Below are 7,312 nucleotides of genomic sequence, written 5' to 3'. Positions count from 1 at the left end.
GGTTTGGCGTTTGGAGCATCGAGTTTGAGTTTTGGAGCATTGGGTACCCTTTTAATAAGCATGCAAGTCAATATCTATGAACGGTGCCAGCACTAGCCGCGGTCACCTTGCTCAGCCCTCGGTGTTGTCGAGCTAGTGCTCATTGTTGCCGCGTCGGCTGCCCTGTGAGTGCACCACGCATGGACTGCTGCACCAGCCATCCTCGCCACCGGCACAACCCTACTGACCACGCCACGTTGCTACCTTGGCACACCGCGCAAAGCTCTCGCTCGTGCCCTGCCATGTGGTCTCGCAGCGCCGCGCTGCGTTGCACCGCCATTGCGCCCGCATGCATCGCCCACACGCTTGGCCACGCTGCTGGCTAGGGTCCCTGTTGCTGCACCCTGGCACGTGCTCGCGCACGCACGTGCACTGCACCGATGGGCCCTGCTGCTCTGCCCGCCGTCGCGTTCACTTGTGTCGTTCTGGTGTTGCCGTTCGCCAGGCATGCTCACGAGCACCACATGCGCATCACTATTGCTATTGACACAGCATAGCTACACGCGCGTGGGACGATAGCCTAATTTCACCAGCACGCCCATGTCCGCTGCCATGATTCGTCGCTACCTTCTTGGACCTACCATCCTCTGCGGCGATTAGTGCCAAGTCACCGTCGTTGCGCGTGCGGTGCAGTGTGGTGACATCTTGTGCATGCCTCGCTGCTCCCCATCACCCATGTGCGCTTGTACCTTGCGTTGATGGCCACGACAGTGTCGAGCTAGGTCATGCCTAACTCCCATGTCTCCGCTATCGCCATGGCCGGCGGGGCCGTTTCCTTTGATTCGTCGTGATGGCAGCACCATAATCCAATTAGTCGCGTCCTCGGCTCCGCTGGGTAGCTAGCCACACAACCGACCCCACCTCGCTGCTTGTACCACCCCATAGTGCCTCAATTTGGAATCACCGCTCCGCTAGGTCCTTAAGACCGGACGGGCACGCGCCGTCGGCAAGCCACCTATCCAAAGCACCCCATGACGATTCCTTGCACCACCAGCCTCGTCTCCCCCTCCTAAGTACCCTACGCACCTTGGCCAAAATGTTACCGCAACCTAGCTTTCCCTGACGCGGCCGTGCCATCACCGTGCGCCACCATACCACCCCATGTGCACGTGGCCAGGTCAGCTCGGGCCATCTCCGAATGAATCACCATCTCGAAGGGTTCTGTGGTGAGTCACTGGAGCTCACTAGCTACCAATTTTGCCCTGGCCTTGCTGACATTCACCGGAACGGCACCGCCGTGACTGTAGGACCTCTGCCACCATGGTCACACCACGCTGCTACATCCTAGCTCGCGCTTCCTTCGCTCGGTACTTCATGCTCGCTCCTAAGGGTCGGCTCAGTTGTTGGGGAGGGGAAGGTCTGCTGTGGTCGGCATATGTCACCGGTGCCAGCGCCGCTATGTCGGAGCACGCGCATGGGTGTTGGGGATGTAGCTATTGTGAAGGTAGGGTTTTCTGAGGGTGTAGCTATAAAATGGTAGACTAGCGGAACAGTGCGTTTAGCGCTCGTGGAAATACATAGTAGTCTAAGGGTGTTTCTGCTTATTGCCTAGCGTGCGCGGGTCTTTCCCTCCGCGGGCCATCGTTCGGCTGGGCCACGCTGCACTAGCGCGCGCGTCGCACCATTGTGGGCCGAGCTACATGAGTTGGGCCGCAAGTTAGAAATCGGTTTCTTCAATTTCCAGTAAAGTAGAAATGCTTATTTAATTTAGTTATGAGCTAAACTTTGATAAATTGTAGTAAATTATGTAGTTGTTCAAAAATAGTGAAACCAATTTTGTTAGATTCACAAAATTACCATCTACTTGTTAGTACAATTAGATTACAGTTAGCTATGATGATTGTAGGGTCATAAATTCAAACTAAGAGCTTAGTATTATGTGGATTAATAAGTGTAGGAATTTTTGTGGTAGATTGGCGATGGATATAGCTATAAAAATTTTATAGTAGGCTCGCTAGGTTATTATGTACTTGCTGTAAATTTTGTAGCCTTAGAATGGGCTGCGAAATAGAATAGCTATTACCCTTGCTTTATCGTATATAGCGTAGATCAGCGTTAGGAGTAAGAATACATGTAGTTGTTATCATATTGTATGCCATACGTCAAATTTGTTATCGACAATGGTAGATAGCTTAATACTGTGGTCAGTAGCACTAGCTTAGTGATTAAACAGATGTACCATTATTTTAAGAGTTGTTGTTGCTATATTACTAAGCATTGCATCATTATTTCATGCATGTAGATCATGACCTGGTAGATTTCGTGCCCGTCGACGAGCAGGAGTACGACGAGGTGATTGAGGAGTATGAGGAGGAGATCCTCATGTAGGAGGGAGCCCCAGAGCCTATTCGTGCTAACTTTACTGACCTGTCACCTACCCAAGGCAAGCCCCAGTGCATAACCCCTATCTTAATGATCACTAAATATATATATATATATATATATATGTGATGTGCATTTAAGTTATAGGCATTTTATGGAAACTATATGCATAAATATATCTACCTATGAGTCCTACTAGTACAGGTCGAGTAGCTGCTATGCTTAGGATATCGGTAGCGTGAGTAACCTGCCGTTACTCGCAAATAGGTGATAAAATATGATCACTCATGATAAAATGGTGGAAAGGGAAATGGTGACTGGGTTGGGATATGGTTTGGGTACTAGTGGGTGTAAGGGGTTGTGTACTATGGCCAATGGGGCATAGCTCAGTTACACTTTTTCCCTGTCTGTGTCAATTAAGGACCAGTCGTTGCAATGGACGCTAGGCAAGCCACAGATCTATTGTCCCGAGCGCATACTTGGGTATGGGCGCAGGGAAGACTTGTCGCGGATCCGGCTCTTTCTGGACCGACTGATTGGAGGCGGAGATGGTGGAGGTCCTTACACCACACTGAGTCCAAGACTCAGGAGTGGGGGCTTGGAGTCCAAGTTTGGACGGGGACCTGGACACCCCGGACAGGAGAGTGATGGGTTGGTCCTGCTTGTGCCTAGGGTACAAGCGGGGCGTGTGTTTTCGGGGCACCCAGCTGGGCACATTGGTTCGCGAATCGCCACCGAGTCAGTACGACTTGTCTTAACTCTAGCATCGTAGTAAGAACTAAAAGTTGAAAGGAGAAGAAATAGAACTAATTGCTCAACTCTTGCTTGAAAGTAGAACATGTGCTTATATAGACTGGCTAGATAATAACTTAATTTGGCTAATAATAATAACATAAATAAGGACTCACTATTAGTATTGCTTTCTACCACAACTATTAACCAATGACATATGATGCTGCATGCTAGCAAGTATGATTACTAAACCACATTGATCTCCGAATAATAAACAATCCTATTATTGAGGTAATTTTTTATCATGTCAAGGATAAAGAACATTAAATAGATTTAGTTTGGCCATATGACTTGAATAATAACTCTTGTTTAGTGAGTTACCATTACCACTTACCACATGCCTAATTTACTTAAATATATAGGCAACCATGGCATGGTATGTACTGCATGTTGGTCATATGCCTAGGATTTATCGAATCTGGGAAGATTGCTATGCTCAAGTCAATCGCTACCCTGGTAATTTGCACAAAAAGTACAACACAGAAGCTAAAGCTTTGAGGGCCTACTATAGTCATTCAGCCTACCTTGCAAACCATGGGCAACTGGCCTACTATGGTCTAATGAATACAAACCATGGCCATCCGCTGGCACTGGAGATTGAAGAGAAGCCACCCACCGGAGATGTGAAGATTAGGAGAATTGCTCCTTGGTCTTGGAAATATGTCATGTTTTTATTTATGGCTATGGTCATTGCTTTTCTTATTTGGAAGTTGATGTTGGCTTAGTTTCGTAGAACAGTCGGTAGACTTTGTTGTATGTGGTCAATCAAACAATGAATTTGTTCTAGGTGAACATATGCTATTATTTGACTTTGTTGTATGTAGACTTATTATTAGACTTTGCATTAAACATATTATATATATATATATATATATATGAACATATGCTATTAGTAGTCCGCAGCCAAAACTAACCAAGATTGTGTCATAGCCATGACTCATCATCGCCTATTACCCCGTCGCCGAAGAACAGATCGGCAACAAGAAGCGACTGATATCGCTGGGATGGGAGAGCCGCATGATCCAACAAATGATGATGGTGTCAATCAGGATGGTGAGAACGAGCAGCCATGGACCCCGTCCGGCCTGCTCGATCTGGGTCAAAATGACTAAGATGGCTAGGTAACTTTGGTATCATGTGACTATGTAGCCACACACGCTAATCAATTGAGAGGGTCATAGCTTACTTGGTGTCGCTAGTAGGAGCGTCCGCCGACCGAGGAGCCAGAGGGTTCGGGTAGCAGGAAGGCCAGATCCAAGCGAGGCGTGTCAAAGATTCCTGTTGGTAAGAATGCACACTGGCACATTACTGAGTTCGATGAATTCAGGGATCCACTCTCACCGCCTATAGCTTTGACCAAATACAAGACTATCCTCGGGTTACTTGTTAGGGACTTCATCACGATTAGGTACATGAAGTGGATTGGGAAAGATGATGACCCATGGAGGATTCCCGAAAGTGAGAAGGATTACATATGGGATATCAAGATCCCAGAGTATTTCACTTTCCTAATAGAGTATGACAAGGAGTTAGTCAAGAAAAAAGCAAAAGAAATCATGCGGACATGCTTCAAGAATTTCAAGGGGACATTGTACAAGAATTTTGTCCTCCAAAATAAAGAGCAAGATTTTGATGGTGGACAGTTTAGCAAGCAGAAGGACTTCTGGTAGGATTTCAAGGAATACAAGTTATCCGAGGAGTACTTAGAACTGAGCAGGAAGAATAAGGAGAACTCGCAGAAATGATGAATCCTCATCATCTTGGCTCTCGTGGCTATGCCAAAAAGATGCTAGAATTTGAAGCAGAACTTGAAAAGATGGATCGCCTTGCTGAGGAAGGCGTTCAGGTTGAGGCCGCCAATTGGAAGCCAAGATCGGTAATATACTGTATGGGGAGGAATGTACACCACGTAGAGGACGAGAGCTCTTTAGCTCCACAAATCAACCCATGAGCGAACTCATCCAAAGGATCTCCTAGGTAATTGAGGAGGTGAGACAAGGGACTCGCACTTCTAATAGGGAGAAAGACGTGCTCACCCAAGCACTCAGAATCAAGGAGCAGCCTGGTCACACCAGAGGAACTGGTGTTGTTCCTTGGAAACTAGCATTCCCCCAAGAATCTAACACTTATCGAAGCCGCTCGAGGGGTAGAGCGGATCAGGAGGTAGAGTATTTGAGGCGACTAAAAGAGATGGAAGAAAGAATAGACGCACGGATTGAGGCAACTATTGAAGCATGAGTCTAGCAAATTTTGCTGTCTAAGGGGTCAGGAGTACCACAAAACCCTACTCCTACTGCCTTTAGCACACAATTTAGGGGTCGCAGCAACTACGGATCGACCCCGCTCGACGAAGAAGATGCGAATGTGCCTCATCCGGTGGATGGCATCACTGAACCTATCAATGTCAAGTTATACATCCATCAGGAATGGACAAAGGACAAGGTGGCGCTCGGCTAGGCCTGGCCTGTGGGAGATGGGACCATTAATGGCTGCCTAATTCCACAGGGGTACGCTCGTGTCACCATTGACAGAATACTTGATAAAAAGTATAACAAGATACACATTGAGTACCCCATAGCGGAAGACAGGCCAAAACTTTGTCATAACAAGGGCGCTAAAGTGGTCTGGCGCAAGCGCTTCATTAAGCTTGACCACCAATTGTCCTTTGATGATGAGGACGATTGTGAGTCTTCGCACCACCCACGATGATCACTCACCATCTCCCAACAGAGATCACTCCCCTCCTCATCCCTTGCCATCACCCTAAGAAGATAGAGGTCTCCTTCTATTTCTCCTTGTCCGACTCCATCTTCATCAGCCCCGAGAAAAGAGAAGACTCCTCCTCCTCCTCCTCCATCTTCATCAGCCCCAGGAAAACAGAATTCTCGTCGTCATCCTCCTCCTCCTCCACCTCAGTCGAAAACAAGATCAAAGGCATCCTCGCAGTCGTAGAAAAGGTCCTTAGATTCGATCGCTAATGCTCCCAAAGTGGACCAACAAAAAAGAAAAAGGTCGTTCAGTGGCAGCGTTACAAACTTGGATGGAAGGAAAATTTACAGCACACATCTCGAAGGAAGATTGTATTAGTTTCTTCAATCTTTGTGCCTCACTGCCTCTGTTTTTGTTGAAGTCCGCATTGAAAAGGCAAACATAGAATCAGTACGCTACAATAAGAGCCGATGAAATACATAATAAAGATTTAAGAAAGATACAAAAGTTCGTCGAAGACAACCCCGAATTAACCATGGAAGAGGCCGCGACCATCTATTATGATGTACAAGGGACGGCAACATCGGCAATGAAGTATGAAAGGGGAAATCTTTTGGTTTCCGATCACGAGTATAAAAATTTGACAACATATATGCGCTAGTTGCATGAATATTATATGGCTCAAACAAGAGAGACGGAGGACTTTGGTTTTGAGGTTATTATCTATTCACCACATGTTTTTAATTATCCCGATGAAGAGAAATTCGATGTCGAGTGAGAGTGCTTGTTCCAGCTATACCAGAAACGCTCTCTCGATACACAAATGTTAACGCTATGGACTATGTAAGTACCCTACACGCACAATATTATAATTAACTACTCTCTCGGGACACAAATTATTAACTTTTGAGCACTTCCCATAATTTTATGTAGGTGTATAGCAAAATTTTGTATTCTAAAAAGCAAATGGGATAACATAGGCTTTTTGACCCCTTGCGAGTCAATGAGAAGACATGTCTAGGCCTACATGGATGTGACGTGGAAGACCTGAAATAGAGATTGATAGCTGTTTTCATCGAATTCAAGATGAAGAACAAAACCCACATACTTCTAGCCTACAACTACGAGTATGTGTTCTCGGCTTTTAATTTTATGCTTCTTTTTTCGTTAAGATTATTCGATAATTAGGATTCTGTGATTGCAGCCACCATTTCGTCTTCATTTGTGTTAATCTTGCCAAAAATCTGATCGAGGTGTGGGACTCAAAGAAAAAATCATTTCATCATCTGGATGCACTAGTGGCAGTGCTGAATTAGTAAGCGATCCTAATAACATATTATTTTCTAATCACACATACCGCTTTTTAATATTTCTCCTTTTAATGTTGCTCAGTGTCCGAAGAAGACATATCAGTGGGACGTAGGTCCCATTCAAGGTTGTCGAAATGAAG

Source organism: Miscanthus floridulus, chromosome 3 (genome assembly GCF_019320115.1).
Source record: "Miscanthus floridulus cultivar M001 chromosome 3, ASM1932011v1, whole genome shotgun sequence".
NCBI classification, from domain to species: Eukaryota; Viridiplantae; Streptophyta; class Magnoliopsida; order Poales; family Poaceae; genus Miscanthus; species Miscanthus floridulus.
Note: the sequence above shows the minus strand (reverse complement) of the source record.